Source organism: Silene latifolia, chromosome X (assembly GCF_048544455.1).
Source record: "Silene latifolia isolate original U9 population chromosome X, ASM4854445v1, whole genome shotgun sequence".
NCBI lineage: Eukaryota > Viridiplantae > Streptophyta > Magnoliopsida > Caryophyllales > Caryophyllaceae > Silene > Silene latifolia.
In genome coordinates, this window is record NC_133537.1 from 207,502,931 (window position 1) to 207,522,133 (window position 19,203).

Sequence of the window (19,203 nt, forward strand, 5' to 3'; positions counted from 1 at the left end):
TTGCAAAACTAAATGGAAAAACATTAAGAATAGGAACTCGAGAACTCACAAGATTAGCGCGTGAAAGGAAACCTCCCCAAACCAGCATGCGACGGGGGGTTCCATAGCAGCAGTGCTACAGTAAGTGCCTAGAAACACATCAAAGCAGATAGTAAAGTACAAGAAGCGATATATGCGTACAATTTATCAATAAAGAACATGTAAGCATCAGAAACAGGATCGAAAATAAATAGTAAGGAAGAAACAACTCCCTTGAATATCATTCCAGACCACCAAATATCGATCAAACACAGCAGGGGAATGATCAAAACAGTCTACAGCTCAAACAGTGGTCGATCGACCATAGGAGTTAGCTGATCGACCGAATTGGCCTTAAAAAGTGTTCGATCGACCACACAGCAGGGTTGATCGAATTACCATTAATGAGCACGCATACCAATGTCCTTCCGAATGCTTACGAACTCAATGCTATGAGTTCAAATGGCCTCAAACCTGCGATACACATAAACTAGCGTTTCCAAATACAAAGCGCGCACAAATAAAAGCCCAAAATGTCTAAATGTGACGGAATAAAAATTAAGCACACACTAAGAGTTTTTAAAACAACTATGAAGTTTATTCGCAAAACAAAATAAAATCGCATCCGGGTTGCCTCCCGGCTAGCGCTGGTTTCAATCATGTCCCGCTCGACCCTTTTTTTCTTCAACAACTATTCTAATTGAGCCCTAGTCAAAACTGCTCAAAGCACGCAACAACCGATCAAATAACTGTGCATGGGCTACACAAAATTGTAAGTAGCACCATAATATAACAATAACATAGGAAATTGAAATGTACAACCGTTTAAACATAACGAATTTCCTTTGATAGCTCCCAAAATTATCCACAAAATAATTCTGTCCTCCAGCTACGGGAGGAATATAAAAGCTCAAATTAACGGTAGGTGGAAAATAAGAGAGCTCAGGAGCATTTAAATGCAATCTAAGGTACCGTCTCAACCTAACAAATTTCCGATGACAAATATGGTGAAACATTATTAACTTATTTGCCCAACCAGGAGAGGGTGGAGCATCAAAACAGAAAGCAGAAGTTACATGAGGTAGTTTACTATTAGTCATAACAATAATCAAGAAATTATCAATATCTACTCCAGGTCGGTCGCTCCTAACGTCGGAATCATTGGCAAAAGTGTATATTACCTCTACCGCGCTAGGAATAGTAACCGACTCAGCTACCTCCTCGTTCCCCTCCTTTATGGATTCCGTCCCATAAATTGCAGCTTCTAAAGCATCCAGCTCGGCTTTCCAAATGGGAGATTCACCATAACCATTGTCTTCTTTCATATCGTCATCCGAAACGGACCCAAATGACATAGCATTGCTCTCCATGGCGATATCACTCGATCGAGAATTCATAGTGCTTGATCGAGGAGTTTCTTCATCAAAAATACTCGATCAAGGAGTACTGACCGTTCGATTGAGTTGTTCTTCCTCAGCAATACTCGATCGAACACTCACATCTGGTCGATCGAGCAAATTCTCCCCCAAATTGTTCGATCGAGTGGTGGAATCTGCTCGATCGAACTCCTGATGATGAACCGTGGTGAAATATTCGAGAAAAGCTTCACCTTCATTAGCACCTTCAACTTCCGAGTCATGCATGTCTTCATCGTCAATAGACAACTCAGGTCTTTCATGGGAAAGACTACTGTCGGTAAAAACAACATATACCGTCTCTGAGTCCGTAGAATCCGACTCGGCAGCTAATTGAGCTAGTTGAGATTCAAGTAGCTTGAAGTGAGCCTCTCTAGATTTCTCGGTTTCTTGCATTTGAAGTGCAAGTGCCTTCACCAAAGACTTCAAATAAGCAATTTCTTCATTATTTGTAACGGGAGGAGGGGTTTGTTGTTACGGTGGCCAGATAAATGGAGGCTTTTGATAACCTCGTTGCAGAAGCGGATGTGGTGGCACATATGTGAAGGAATGACCAACTTGTCTACACTGCCTAAACGCAAAGACTTCGCCGCTCTCTGCCAAAAAAATGACCACATTGTGCCCCGCAGCACCACATCTCTCACAGTAGACCACCTGTTGTGCCATAGGATGGAACATAGGTGGACGATCAAAGGTACTCAAGCCTTCCCTTTGATGATCTGTTACCTAGAACTGTCTAGGTAGGACCTGTAGGGCCTATGAAAACAACACTAAGGAAAAAGATAAGAACTGCCTCAAGGAATAAATTCCTTGAGGCTAAGGACAGACAAAAATAGAACAAGCAAATAAAATAGTTGCTTCCCCGACAACGACGCCAAAATTTAACACGGCTGTCACAACCCTATCAAAAATAAAACCAACTGGCTCTACTAATGCTGCAGAGGTAAGTCGGGTATCGTATCCACAGGGAGGCAGCCACTATCTACTTGCCATTCGGTCTGTCTAAGGTCACAAGATGGGGGTTTGAGTGGATTTCTAAACTAATGAACGATATTAAAAGTGCGGATTGAGAAAGGAGATTAACTAAATAGAGAGAAATATGCTAGGATGTCGGTTCACCATGATATTACACAAGTCAGCTAAAGGTAGGTCAGTTGGTCTGATGTGAGAAGGGTAAATGAAAGGTCCTCTCGGTCCGCTATCCGCCCTAAACTACTACTAGCTTAGCTTTCACCCTCATTAGTGTAATATATTGTTCATAGCAGGTCTGTTCATTCCACTCTCTCGATCTAGGTCTGAAATTAACCAAGTTAACTTATTCAGTTGCATGCATTCAACCAAACGATTACAGTTATATTCCTATCCAACAATTCTCACAACAAAACCTCGAGACCAACTAAAGCATCATCGGTTAACTATTATGGCTCCCCTAATCATAGCATGGTAAACTAGATACACATAATTAAAACTAATATAACAGAGATAAGGATGAGAGAAACTAATCTAATTAGAGGTGTAGATTAACAACAATAAATAAACGAGTAAAGAGATTAAAAGTGTTGGAAATATCGATATATTTCATCAAGAAAAATTCGGATTATAACTAAATTATGAAATATGAAATTACGAGTCATAAACAAAATGTATAAACAAAAGAATAGAGATTAGAATTAACCTCCGGTACTAGCAATTTGGCCTAAGAACAAATATCGAGATCGATATTCTCCTAATCGTTGCACCCAAGATGCTTCGAGAAAAGCCTTTTTCTTGCTAGAAAGAGAACCACCCTAATTCCTAATAATTTTTAGGGTTTTTGAGTGATGAGAGTATTAGGTAAAAAACTAGTGAAAAAAAAAGATCCTCCCTCCCTCTTATTATAACCGTGTAAAAGGAGAAAAAGAGGGGAATATATTCTTTTTTTTTTCTTTAAACCGTGAATCACAAAAAATAAGGAGAAAATCTTCTTATTTTAGGTAGTTATCATATTGTATAAAATGTGTATAATTATCAATTGTCATTTATGTCGTCACGTATTTAATAAGTCCACACACAACAGTTTGTAGTCGATTTATTAATACCGGTCTGTTCATCATTTATTATGACAATTTCGTATAATATATACATTAACTATAAATATCGCATATTTATAATTTGCTAATTAAATATAACCGTTTACGTTTAATTACGAATTAACATCTTAATTCGTTTAAGCTAACATTATATACATTAATTAAATATAACAGTTTATATTCAATTTATGAATTAACAATTAATTCGTCTCAGCTGATATTATTTAATTTTATTAAATAATCGACTCATCATCACATTAACTAACCTTTTAGTCAAATACATGGACGAACCTTTTAGACATATAAGGCATCAATGTGATTATATTATCATATAATCACATCTCCCAAACACATCCTTTAGGTGTGACTTTTGGGGACCAGTTGATCACCGCCATCAGTATGATAATAAGGTCAAACTTCTAGCAAGCTAACCGTTATTAGTAAACGTTAATCAACTGATAAAGTACTAAGTATACCATGTGAACCTATAAGAGATTTATACACGTTATCACACTAACTGTGGAGGACACTAGCTCCAACAAACTCCCACTTGTCCTCACAAGTGTATGTGCGATAACCGATTCTCATATCCTTAATTTCTCTCATTCAATGTAAAACAATTTGCAAAATCCGTATTCACAAAGGTCGTATTTTACAGGTGATCATTATAAAGAGTGGTTTTCTCGACTAGAGAGTAACTTAACGGATAAACGAATCATCATTCGAGCATGGCCATATATTTCAGTTACAACTCCTCGAGTGGCCCTGAGAAATGACTAAACCTGATAAAGAATGGACATTTTCTTCAACTCGAATCCTGCAGATACAAGCACAGTATGAAATAACCCAGTAAAAATCTGCTTAGCCTCCTGTTACGGTCGACCATGAGAAAGAAACCAAAGTCACCCAAAAACTGCCTTAATCTCAAGAGGCAGTCGATAGTCAAAAGAATCGACTCTAGGAACACAATGGACGTCCAAATCACGACCTGTCACCAAATTTTTTTAAACATTTAGGACTCCATTAGGTTGTCACAATGTCCTACGAGGTATCGTTATAACTCGCATCTGTGATCGATCAGCCAACCGTTTGACTTATGGCTCGTTGAACCCACCATCAATCAACTTCACAATATAATAGCCAGAGTTATCAGCTCATGTAGGCGATTACGGACCAAAACAAATATAATGTAATTCAGTTCACTTTGTGGCGTTCAATGTTGTCGTACAATCCACATGAAAAACAAAATATGAAAAATACGATGGAAGTTATAAATAGCATATGAAAAAGAAAATGTATCGAATCCATAAGCAACTAATACAACTCAGGAACACGTTTAATTCCCATGGAAATAACGTGCCCTTCATGCTTATCATATTTCAAAGGTTTAGTGAGAGGATCTGCAATGTTGTCATCCGAAGCAATCTTGTCAATCACTATCTCCTCTTGCTCCACGTAATCACGGATCAGGTGAGCCTTCCGATGTACATGTCTAGACTTGTTGCTAGACTTAGGCTCCTTAGCCTGGAAGATAACACCTCTATTGTCACAATAGATGGTGATTGGGTCATTCGAACTAGGAACTATGGTTAGTCCTTGTAAGAATTGACGCATCCATATAGCTTCCTTTGCTGCTTCTGAAGCGGCATAATACTCGGATTCAGTAGTAGAATCTTCTACAACTTCCTGTTTGGAACTTTCCCAGCTGACCGCAGCACCATTAAGAGTAAAGACGAATCCAGACTGAGATTTCGAATCATCTCGATCCGTTTGGAAGCTAGCATCTGCCTAACCGATTGCACATAGGTTAGTATCTCCTCCATAAGTCAATGCCCAATCCATTGTTCTCCGTAGGTACTTAAGGATGTTTTTAACAGCCATCCAGTGTGTTTCACCTGGATTGCCTTGGTACCGACTCGTCATACTCAATTCATATGCCATGTATGGACGTGTGCATATCATGGCATACATGATTGATCCTATGGCTGATGCATAAGGAACGCGACTCATGCGTTTAACCCCTTCAGGTGTCTTGGGTGACTGAGACTTGCTCAAATGCATCCCAGAAGTCATTGGAAGGTTCCCCTTCTTGGAGTTGGTCATGCTGAACCTTTCAAGAATCCTATCTAAATTAGACTCCCAACTCAGTGATAACATCCATCGTGATCTATCTCGATAGATACGGATTCCCAATATGCGTTATGCCTCACCCAGATCTTTCATCTGGAAATGGTTCTTCAACCATCCTTTTACCGAAGATAAGAGAGGAATGTCATTCCCAATCAAGAGTATGTCATCGACATACAATATCAAGAAAATAATCTTGCTCTCACTCGACTTGACATATAAGCATGGTTCCTCGACCGATCGAGTGAAACCATACTCTTTTATCACCTGGTCGAAACGATGATTCCAACTCCGAGAAGCTTGCTTAAGTCCATAAATGGAACGTTTAAGCTTGAACACTTTCTTAGGATTTTCAGGATCTATGAAACCTTCGGGTTGTACCATGTACAATTCCTCCTCCAAATAACCATTTAAGAAAGCGGTTTTCACATCCATCTGCCAAATTTCATAGTCATGAAAAGCGACAATCGCTAAGATTATCTGAATGGAACGCAGCATAACTATGGGTGCAAAGATTTCATCATAATGCAATCCGTGCACTTGAGTGAAACCTTTTGCCACTAGTCGTGCCTTATAGGTATCTGGTTGCCCTTCTACAGAATGCTTTATTTTGTAAGGCCATTTGCACTGAAGAGGTCGTACCTTGTTAGGTAAATCAACAAGATCCCATACGTCATTCTCATACATGGAGTCCATCTCGGATCGCATGGCTTCAAGCCATAGCTTAGAGTCGGAACAGGTCATGGCACCTTTATAGGTAGCGGGTTCATTACTCTCTAGGAGCAAAACGTCATTTCCTCGACCATACCAATGTATCTGTCTGGAGGATTAGAGACTCTACCTGACCTCCTAGGTTCCTGAGGAATATTAACCGTATCATTAGTTGAAGGAACATCTTCCTCCATCTGTTCCTCGGTTGTTGGTTCTTGAATCTCCGACAGCTCGAAGGTTCTATTACTTGACTTGTTCTCGAGAAATTCTTTCTCTAAGAACTTTACACTAGTTGCAACAAAAACTCGATGTTCGGTAAGCGAATAGAAGTAATGACCAAACATTCCTTTTGGATAACCAATAAAGTATGTCTTGACCGATCGCGGGCCGAGCTTATCCTCGTGTCTCCACTTGACATAAGCCTCGCAGCCCCAAACCCGAATAAAGGACAAGTTAGGGACCGTTCCCTTCCATATTTCATAAGGAGTCTTGTCGACAACTTTAGACGGACTTCGGTTAAGTATAAGAGCAGCTGACAAAAGAGCAAAGCCCCATAATGAATTAGGTACTACCGTGTGACTCATCATGGATCGAACCATATCAAGTAGTGTTCGATTTCTCCGTTCGGACACACCATTTAATTGAGGTGTTCCAGGTGGAGTTAACTGTAAAACTATTCCATAGTCTTTAAGGTGTTGATCAAACTCATTTGAAAGATATTCGCCACCACGATCTGAACGAAAGACTCACTTTTATGCCACTTGTTGGAAATATCGGTATATTTCATCAAGAAAAATTCGGATTATAACGAAATTATGAAATATGAAATTACGAGTCATAAACGAAATGTATAAACAAAAGAATAGAGATTAGAATTAACCTCCGGTCCTAGCAATTTGGCCTAAGAACAAATATCGAGATCGATATTCTCCTAATCGTTGCACCCAAGATGCTCCGAGAAATGTCATTTTCTTGCTAGAAAGAGAACCCTAATTCCTAATAATTTTTAGGGTTTTTGAGTGATGAGAGTATTAGGTCAAAAACTAGTGAAAAAAAATGATCCTCCCTCCCTCCTATTATAACCGTGTAAAAGGAGAAAAAGAGGGGAAGATATTTTTCTTCTTTTTTTTCTTTAAACCGTGAATCACAAAAAATAAGGAGAAAATCTTCTTATTTTAGGTAGTTATCATATTGTATAAAATGTGTATAATTATCAATTGTCATTTATGTCGTCACGTATTTAATAAGTCCACACACAACAGTTTGTAGTCGATTTATTAATACCGGTCTGTTCATCATTTATTATGACAATTTCGTATAATATATACATTAACTATAAATATCGCATATTTATAATTTGCTAATTAAATATAACCGTTTACGTTTAATTACGAATTAACATCTTAATTCATTTAAGCTAACATTATATACATTAATTAAATATAACAGTTTATATTCAATTTATGAATTAACAATTAATTCGTCTCACCTGATATTATTTAACTGTATTAAATAATTGACTCATCATCACATTAACTAACCTTTTAGTCAAATACATGGACTAACCTTTTAGTCATATAAGGCATCAATGTGATTATATTATCATATAATCACATCTCTCAAACACATCCTTTAGGTGTGACTTTTAGGGATCAGTTGATCACCGCCATCAGTATGATAATAACGTCAAACTTCTAGCAAGCCAACCGTTATTAGTAAACGTTAATCAACTGATAAAATACTAAGTATACCCTATGAACCTATAAGAGATTTATACACGTTATCACACTAACTGTGGAGGACACTAGCTCCAACAAAAAGCAATAAGAGCAATAAGGGAACAAGAGAAATTAAGTAAAGAGTTTAGGGGAAGAAAATACCGAACTTGAGCAAGGGATTCAGAGAAAGGAAGAAATTCTAAATAATAATTTTTTGAGGAAGAGAGAAAGAGTCAGGGAGATGATCTCCTGAAAGTCCGATGCCTCATACATTATTCTAGCTCAAGTATTTATAGTAAAACAAACTAGGTCTAAAAGAAATAATAAGACAAAGTTGGGCTTTATTACGTCATTTAGTGCGTCGATTAATTCTTTAGCAGCGGTCTTCATTCGATCGAACATACCAGTGCTCAATCGAGTAGTTTCCTTAGCATAAGTCATCGATCAAGAGGTTTTGTGGACGAAAGTGGTCGATCGAGGAGTAATATGGTCGATCCATTGGAGTAGTTGGTCGATTGAAAGGCTAGAGTGACCAATCGAGTGGAATTGCGTTCGATCGAACTCAGCACGTAATTCCTGCTTTGCGCACTGAACATTAAACGGCCGCCATTTGTTCGTTACTTTGGCAAATAGACCGTTTTCGGTGGCGTTGGAAAGCTAAGAGGATAATATTTCATCTCCAATTGGAATAACCTAAAAATCTGTTGTAGAACTCGAGCTATGGCTCTTCAAAATAGGTACTAGTAATTTGAAGTTCTTATTTTGTCCGCTAAGCTTTCTTACTCCTACGCGCATCACCAAATAGCTCCCATTTCAGCTTCCCTGATGTCTTCATGGATCTCTAGGCCACGTTCCAAGTCCAAACTTTAATGTAATCCAAATGGTTAGCTCCTTGGGTTAATTTTAGGTCCGATTTCTACTCAATTCTTGTCCGTTCCTGCAATAAATACAAAGAAGCGAGAAAGTCAAAAATACAAGGGAATATAGTTGCGAAAGCTAGTAATTAAGCTCATAAATGCGTGCAAATGAATACGAAATAATCTATGAAATAAGCACGCATCAGTGACTTGTTTGTATCCTCTCGTACTTAGTAACTAGGAAAACTAATATCTATGATGGAGTGTGTGCCCTCGAATTGCTTCCCTTGTAGGTGATTTCCGAGACTTAGATGAGGAAAGTGGCTATTCTTTTTGTAGATGCATCCCTTACTTGATCTTATATGCTTAAATGTTAGGATGCTTCGCCATTTTGTCATGCCCCGCCTTGCCTTACAAGAAGGCATCTTACCTCATGGATGTCTTGTTGTGAGTTGAAGGGGCGGAGTGAGACCCGCTAATTATCTCACATCGGTTATTATTAGTATTAGGATAGTTTAAATAAAGGTCTATTTTTAGTCACCTCTTTACTCGAGACGAGCAAAGGTTCGGTTTGGGGATATTTGATGTGACTCCTATTTACGCACATTTACTCCCCAAACTAGCCTAGTTCCTATGCTTTTTAGTATGTATTAGGGTCATTTATTGTCTATAGCATCCTTCTATGCATATTCTATGAGGATTGGTGTCCTTTATAGGAGAAGAGCGCTAACTTGGCTAGATGGAGTGAAGTGGAGCTAAATTGATAGCATATAACGACCAAGCAACAAAGAGGAGATTAACACTAAAGGCCTAAATAATAAAACAAGGAAATGGGCAATGACAAAGGACTCCCTGTAATACCCCGTAATTTAATAATAATTTATAAGAATAATTTATGTAATTTAAATAATTAATTAATGACATTTCTAATAATAAATACAAATAAGACGTTAATTAAATAATAAAGTAAGAAAACGTGTCGGGAATTTAAATTAAAGCCAATTAAGCCTTGGGCCGTGTGAAATAGATATGGGCTGATTATATTAGGCCTAGTATGAGTAGTAGTTGGGATTTGAAGCGGGATTTAATAATAATATAATAAGTATAATAATAATATGGTAATTCCCAACAATAATCGGAATAAGCCAATAGTTTCCTAATTGGCCTCATATACTCTCTAAATCTAGACTATAAATACATAATAAATCTGAAAAGTAATTCATAAAAGTAGAGGAAGGAGATTTAGAAGACGGAAGAGCAATTAGCGATAAAAAGATAAGATGTCTTATAATATACTCAACTCGTATTCTATTCAATTGAACCATGTATAAACCACTGTATGACTAGACCCAAGACATAGACTCGTCGTGGCTTCTGCCGTGACTGACTTGGGGTGGTCGGACCACCGTTGACCGAGGGAATAGGGATGTTTGTCTGGTGTTTATCGTTGTTGTTGTCATAGTAAAACTGTGGGTTTAAGACGAATTTTACACCCTCGTTTCAACTCGACTTGACTTGGGATTGTTAGGGAAATGGGTCGTGAAAGGAAGCATGGTGGAAGGAGAGTCCACGGATGGAAGAAGGTCAGATGGGCTAGGACGCGTGAAAGGAGAGGCGAGGCCCACTAGGAGAGGCGTCCGTGTTTAGGAAAAGGCTCAGGGAGAAGCCATGGAGAAGTCAGGGAGATCAGGGAGAATGGAGAGAGACAACGTGTTATGGAAAGAGTTATTATGGAAGTTATATTCCTTTCCATAATCATGGTAGGATACATCTAGGGTTCTTACCCTATAAATAGTGGAGGAAGCAATCAAAGAAGGACATTCAAGATCTCACGCACACAATACACCGTGCTAGAAAGATTTACATTACGTATCAATTGTACTCATCCTCTCATTCAAAGCTAGTGCAATATTTGGCTGGGTACCGTCCCTCCCGCGGTTGTTCCCACATTGGGTTTTCCGCGTCACCAAATCTTACGTGTCAATTTACATTCCGTACTTTATTTCCTTATTTAAACATCAAATACAAATGATCAATCAAGAAACCAACGAGTAAGACCACATTGACCTAATACAATTAACTTGGTAAAAATCACCTAAACAGTATATAGTAAGGTTAGGTTAAGTGCAAAATGTTGCTGAGACTTACTAACCAAAAGGCCTTCTCATAGGCTTAACATGATAAGTCATGTCATTTCAATTGAGTGATATGTGCGATTATATACAAAATTAAATATGGATTATAGATTATGTAGTAATTGATATTGTATTAGTTTTACATATGTGATAATGCATTCATCGTTTGAGTTTTATATTAAACTCTTTTATTACTTTGTTATATCCATATAGGTTGTAAGGACAACGTTGAACCCTATTAAAGTGAACTGGATTAACATAGTATTGGCCCCTAGTTGCTTATATAAGGTGACGTCTCCAAGTAACTAGAGTGTGATGCGATTTATGGCAAGTTTAAGTGCCATAGAGTCATAAGGGATGACTAGTCGATCACATAGGCAGACTGTATGGGACACTTTGTCAGGCAGTGACCGCTTATAGAGTTCTGGTAATTCATATATAGCGTGGTCGTGACAAGAGCTACTATAGTATTTTTTTGAGTCGATTCTTTTGACTAGAGATTGTTCGCCCAAGTCTTTACAGTTTCTGATTGGCTTTGATTTTTGCTCTACGTCTGCCGCAAATGGGGAAAATGGGCTTCTTTTGGGTCATGATGAACTATAATTGTATGAAGGGAATAGTGCGATAGGAATTGTCCACCCCCTTGTCAGGGTTATCTAAAATCTCAGGGCCACTCGAGGAGTAGTGAACTAAAAATACGTGGCCACGCTCAGAAGGTATCTACGGTAGATAATTCCGGTCAGACAGTTACTCTCCAGATCGAGTAAAAAACTTAAGATATGATAAAATGCAAGTACGACCTGCAAGACACCTTGCATTGAGTGGAAGATGATGTAATAGGACAAGAGAATTGGTGACGCACACTTGTCTCGGACAAGTGGGAGATTGTTGGAGTGAGTGTCCTCAACAATAGTGCGATCACATAAGTAGATCTTATAATAGGAATACGTAAGGGATGATTCAATTATATAGTCAACTGATCAACATTAATCGGAAATGATTGGCTAGCTAGAGTTTGACATTACTGTCGTTTGACGGTGGTGATCAATTGATCCCTTAAGGTTACACCTATAGGACAATTCCCTTAATAGATTAATTAATTAATTGTATAACGATACAGATTAATTAATTCCTTAAAATTGAACAATTTATGAAAGTGAGTGAGAATATATATATATATCTTATTGTAACTTGATTAAATAAGATTCATTTTAGTAATTAAAATGTTTTATTACTAAAATTGATTATTGTTTATGAAATAATTGAGATAAGAATGAATAGTTAATAATTACAAAATGTTGTGAATTATATTAACTTGGCCAATTTTATACACAAATAATTATGAATTACTCGTAAATTTGTTATTTTTAATTTAATTAATTTGTATAATGATATTTAATTGTTAAATATGCATTAAATTGATTAATAACATCTGACATGCTACATGTGACATATTGTATGATAATGTTACAATTGACAAACATAAAATGGATGTCCCTATTATGGATGGACCGAAAATAAGAGGGTTTTAGGATAGTGGCTGTTTTATTTTATTTGATGAAATAAATATGATTATTACCCTATGCATCTAGACCTCACCCTACAATTTTGATAAGACAAAAATTGAAAAAGGTTGAAGGCATGCATTGGTCCCTCTAATCCCTCATACCCACCGGTTTTGTGCCTCCCCCATAGAATAAGAATTGTTCTTATTCTTATTTCATTCTTACACAACATATCATCCTTCTCACTCTCTCCTTCTCTTTTCTCTAAAAATAGTTTTTAGCTCATAATTTGTTCATAAATTCTAATACTAATTCTACATTACTAGTGTAGTAATATTTATATTATTATAATTTTATTTGAGGATCTAATATAATTATCTAGTTAATAGTTTTATTAGATTTAAGGGTAAGTCTTGGGTGCAATCAAGAGGAGGATTTATACTTTGAAATCATGGAGGATCATCCAATATTATGAGCTCAAGATCAAGTGTAGGAAGGAGTCCTACAGTTGTGCCTATTTTCGTCCCACATATAATGTAAGAAACATGTTTTTCTTCTTATTTTGTATAAAATCATATTGCATGCAACTAGATTCACATGACATAAATTATGAGTAATTTATGAAAATGAATTAGATGAGTCTAATAGGGGTATATGAACCTAACAAATCACCCCCATAAAAACTTCCCTCACAAGAACTACCCACCGAGGAATGCCCCTCCAAGGTACCCTCGAGATCCCGAAATCAATGGTATCTGGAGAGACGACGCGGAGGATGTATATATGGTTCCGGGAAGGGGCAAGCAAACAAAAGAGATCGGTTACTTACCCGGTCCGGACGCCTGATGTGACCATAATTAGAGCATATTTAGTCCCCGAATTAGCCTTGTTCCCATGCTTTTTAGTGCATATTTGGGTCATTTATTGTCTTTAGTTCTTTGTTTTGCATATTCTTTGAGGTTTTGTGTCCTTGGTAGGAAAGGAGTGCAAACCTTGCATTTTCATGGCTAAACGAGACTAAATTGATTGAATTCAAATGACCAAGCATCAAGGAGAGACAATATTAGAAGGCCTTTGTACATACAATAGTAAATGGGCAATGATGAGAAAAGATCCTTACACCCGCGAGGAAATCCCCAAGGATCTTATGAAGAAAAAGGAAGAAAAGAAGAAGAAATGAAACTGCACAACAATCCGTGCGGATTGTCCTGAAGACGCCCGTCCTCCACCTTCACAATCCGTGCGTCTTCACTCCATGACGCCCGGGCAACAACTCCAGAAGACGCCCGTCTTCTCCCCAAGACGCCCGGGCAGAGATCCCAGAATCCGCCCATCCCGTGCTAAAGACGCACGGATTCACAGGCAGACAATTTCGTTTCTTCAAGCTTCAAGAAAGATGCCCATCCTTCCAAAAATACCGGCGTTTCCTTAAGTAGGGACTTAATCGTCATTTAAGCCCTTAGTTAACCCTAATTCCTACACCTAATCCCCATTATAAATACCCCATTAGTCTAATTAGAAGAGCATGTTCTTCTTAGCAATCTTTAATATAGTTAATATCAATCAAATCTCTCTTTAATATTGTAATCAACAATTAATCAAGTTTTAATACAAGTTTTATTTCCTTAATCTCTCTCTTGTTCATCCTTATTTTGGGTAATTGAAGATTATTTGGGTTATTGTTGGGAGATTGACAACCACTCAATCAAGCATCAAGTACTTCTTTTATTCTTTGCTTTATTATTGGAATCATTAGTAGGTATAATTCTCTTAATCCCTTTTTAATTATTGCTAATTACTTTCATTATACATCATGTTTCACTTTGTTGGTATGATTGACAACCTTGCTAGCATGTTCAACATGATAATGAGTGAGTAGTTCCTTAGCTAGAGTTAATGGGTAATTAGAGGAAACCAACATGGGGAATGATTCATGCTTAAATTAATATGCTTTCATGGTTTATTTGCTTGCTTGTTTTGATCTCAACTCATGCACATTTTATGTTTGACGAAATGCGAGCCTATGAATCCTTGCATTTTTTACCCATCACCTATCTTTTCAATGAGACTTGTAAGACATAAACCAACTCGAGTCTCATTAGACCATGCATGTTGTTTAGTAGGGAAGACTAAGTCGACTTGCAGGTGTTGTACAATCTAATCGATTCGGCTCCAGGACCCAAACTTTCCTAGGATTGTAAGATATAAACCAACTCAATCCATCACAACAATACTTGCTTGCTTATAATTTGAGAACATGTTTGTATGATCAATTCCCATGAATCGCCTATGACCCCATGACACCCTAGTGCTTTTTATCAATTGTTTACATCTCTTCTAATTCATCTTGCTTGTTTACTTTCATTGCTATTTAGTTTAGTGATGTTCTACATCAACCCCAATTGTGACACCCCTAAGACACCGCTAGTCGCAATAGAAATCTCATTTCAATTCCAGTCCCTTGGGATCCGACCTTTACTTGCCTCTTTAATAATTGTAGAGTTATTGGTGAAGTTATAAATTGTGTTTTGGTCTAGGTTCTCCTAACGACAAGTAACAGAAAAGATATAGTCCGACCAAAAATGGCGTCGTTGCCGGGGACGGTGTTAACTTGATTTAGATTTTCTTATATTGTTATTAGTTGTGTCTTTCTTTGCCTTGGGGAAGTAAAACTCCTCAAGGTTTGTTCTAATTGTTTTCGAGTTGTTTGATATTTTGCATGTCTAGAAGGTCACAAGGTGACTTGTTACCCTTTGATCGTGAAATTGAAAGAACTTTGACAACCAATAGAAGACTTGCTAGGAGAAATTTGAGAGGTATTGGTGAGGTTGTATATATTCAACCAACTATTGAGTTCATCAACCCTTTTGCAAGAGAAGGTGAGGAGAACCCAACACAAAATACAACACCAAAACAACCCACAATGCCTAAGTTTTCATCACATTCCGTACCCACCGAGGAGAACCTACCCAATGGTACTCCCACACCACAACATCTAACCGGAAATTTTATTGCCAAATCCGCATTTATCCAATTAGTCGAAAGAAGCCAATTTGGGGGGATGCCTAGTGAAGACCCTCATTCTCATATGGAGGCTTTTTGCGATTATTGTGATGCGATTTCTCAAACCGGTGTAACTCAAGACCAAATTCGATGGGTCTTATTTCCTTTTTCTCTAATTGGCACCGCGAAACAATGGTTGAAAAGCCTTAATAAGGCCACTCTCGGAATTGATTCTTGGAAAAAGTTGGCTGTAGCTTTCTACAAAAAATTCTATCCACCGGAAAAGAGTAACATGCTAAGAGCTTAAATTACGGGCTTTAAGCAAAGGGATGAAGAATCTTTGTATGAAGCTTGGGAGCGATTCAAAGGAATTTGCCGCTCATGTCCCCACCATAGACTTAACGAGTGGTTCTTGGTACAACAATTTTGGAACGGTCTTTATGAAGATTCGAGGAACATTCTCAACATGGGATCAAATGGAATGTTCACCGAAGTTGATGACAATCAAACTTGGAACAAAATTGAGGAAATGGCGGTCCATAACTCACAACATAGTAGACCTCGCAAGGCTACTAGAGGAGGAAAGCATGAAGTGGACTCCGTTACTCAATTGGGTGCTCAACTTAGTGCTCACATTGATACCATCAATTTAAAGTTTGAAAAAGCTATGGCTAGACTTGAAGAAGCCTCAAAATCACCAAAGCATTATGTTAATGCCATGACGGCATCTTCATCAATCCCAAGTGGGATATGTGAGAATTGTGGAACTTTGGGACATGACCAAAGTGAATGTAGGGGAACAAATGAACAAGTGAATGCTTTCCAAGCATACAAGAATGGTACCCCTTATTCCAACTATTACAATGAAAACACCAAGTTCCATCCAAATCTCTCATACAAAAGCCAAAATGTTCAAAACCCTCAAACAACATACACCCCACCTCCCATGAGAAACCAAAATCAAAGACCCTTTTACAACCAAAACCAAGGTTACCAAAATCAATCTCCATACAATCAACAAAATGACCAAGGTTTTGATGTTCAAAAAGCGTTCCTTCAAATGCAAAAAAATTAACAAGAGTTTTTCACTCAAATGCAAAAAGAAAGTCAAGCAAAGGAAACCACCATCAACAACATCCTAGCTTACACCAAAATGTTGGAAACCCAATTGACTCAACTAGCATCCTCAAACTCACAAAGACAAAAGGGGCAATTACCACCTCAAAGTAATCCCCCAAGACATGAAACGGTTAGTGCCATTCACTTGAGGAGTGGTACAAGGTATGAAGCACCGAAGAAGCAAGTTGAGGATGAAGTTGTGAAAGCTAGTGACAAAGAAGAAATTGTGCAAAACTCCAAGGATGGAGAACCATCAAAAGAAGAAATTTCAAAGAAAAATGAGGACAAGGTCAAGAGAAGGAGCCCATTGTGATTAGACTTCCTTTTCCAAGTCGTCAAGCCAAGCCCAAATTTGATGACCAACTTGGAAAATTTATGGAAATTGTGAAGAATTTGGAAGTCTCAATTCCTTTCACGGAATTAATCAATCACTTGCCGGCCTATGCGAAATACATGAAAGACATCCTCACAAAGAAGAAGTCGATCCGGAAGCTTGAGACTATCGCCTTCACTAAGGTGAGTAGTGCAATACTTCAAGGGAGTTCACCTCCAAAACTCAAGGATCCGGGAAGCTTCTCAATACCGTGTACCATTGGCGACACCACGATCAACAAAGCCGTACGTGATCTAGGGGCTAGTGTGAGTGTTATGCCGTACTCGGTGAGTAAAAGGTTGGGGATGGGAGAGCTTAAATGCACCAATATTACACTCCAAATGGCCGATAGATCGACGAAGACACCATTAGGGATATGGGAAGATGTTCCCGTACGAATTGGGAAATTTTTCATCCCGGTGGAATTTGTCATTGTTGACATGGAAGAAGATTCCAACATTCCAATCATTCTAGGAAGACCTTTCTTACACACCGCGGGTGCGGTGATTGATGTAAAACATGGAGAGCTCACTCTAGAAGTGGGAGATGAGAGCATAACTTTCAATCTTGACAAGACCATGAGAGCTTCCCGTTTACATGAACCATGTTTTATGATTGATCATTATAGCCGGAAGGATGATAGGAAGAAGTCGGAATTTCAATGGAAGATGAAAATTGAAGATGCTCCATTCAAAGAGCAAGTGAATTGTGACAAAGAGAGCTTGCAAAGCTCACCAAAGTCAAGCAATGAAGAGGATGGCCTCATTGGCCAAGACAAGAAAATGGGAGAGTTGTCTCTATCAACTCAAGAGATCTTTAGTGATCAAGTAGATGAAGTTTGTGGTCTTTGGGATGATGAGTTTGAAGGGATTTTCAATCTCTATATTGGTAATGCTATCGATCAAGACCGACAACAAGGGCAAAGATCTATTGAAGATCTTTATCATGATAATGAACAAGCTTTTGATTACTTCTTCAAGGTGTTGAGCAACATCAACAACACCTTGGACATGCCCCCATGACATCTCACTAAAGATGAGAGTTTGGTGGAGTCCTCCCTAAACCACCATTTGTAAATATCTCTAACTCCCTAACTCGCATTTTAATTCTTACATTGCATTTTTGTCATTCTTGGATTTTTATGCTTTGATCAAGATAATAATCATTTTTGAGAGAAGTGAGGGAGGGACTAATGATTTCAATTGATGTGTAGTGCTTTAGCTTAGTGTGGGGATAGCAATTACCTAGGCTATCCATGCCTTAATAGTGCCCCCACAATGAAGAACACGGGATTTTGAAGAATGAAAAATGACAAGGGATATGCAAGTACACGGATGGAACTAAATCCGGGTAAAAGGGGCAGAATCCGAGCGTTTTCAAGAGAATCCGCCCGTCTTCAGGCAACCCGGGCGTATTTGTCAAAAGACGCCCGTCCCTCTGAGCTGAATTTTTGAAATTTTGGGACTGTTGACAAATCCGGGCGTCCTGCAAAAGAATCCGCCCATCCTCAAAAAGATGCCCGTCCTGCAAGAGAAGACGCCCGTCTTTTTGGCTGAGAAAAACAAGAAAAATCACTGGAAGAGAATCCGCCCGTCTTCAGTGAAAGACGCCCGTCCCACAGCTGAACAATCCGAGCGTCTTTGCTGAAAGACGCCTGTCTTTAGGCGAGATTCCTGAAGCCTAGAACAGACAGAATCCGGGCGTCCCGAAGGAAAACCGCCCGTCTCCCCCCTGCAATTCAAATTTTTCGGGTCTTTTATAAACCCCCTCCCCCATTCATTTCTTCATTCCTTCATTCAAAACACTACCCATAAACCCCAAAACTCAAAACCCTCATCCTCTCCATCACCAAAATAAGATTTCCTCAATCACATTCATCAAAATCAAATCAAAACATCCTTTCAACAACATTAAATCACTCTTTTTTAAACAAAAATCAAACCAAGCACCAAAATCTTCAACCTTTGAGTCGATTTTTGAATTCATAAAGGCAAAGCCTTTCATCTTAAAATCGATTTTGGTATACTTGTAAATTGAAGATTTTCACTCTTTTCTTGGTTCAAGCATCAATGGCAAGGACAAAAGGAGCAACAAAGGCACCAAAGGCAAAGGCACTCTCAACAAGACAAAAGAGTCTTCAAGCAAAGAAAGCC

General features: G+C 38.2%; 1 non-coding gene across 1 annotated transcript; it reads right to left on the reverse strand.

Moving 5' to 3' along the window:
- Positions 1–15,850: 15,850 nt before the first annotated feature.
- On the reverse strand, positions 15,851–15,957 carry LOC141624348 (small nucleolar RNA R71). Its single transcript, XR_012534155.1, has one exon. It is a non-coding gene; the product is annotated as a small nucleolar RNA R71 (small nucleolar RNA).
- Between the last annotated feature and the right edge of the window lie 3,246 nt (positions 15,958–19,203).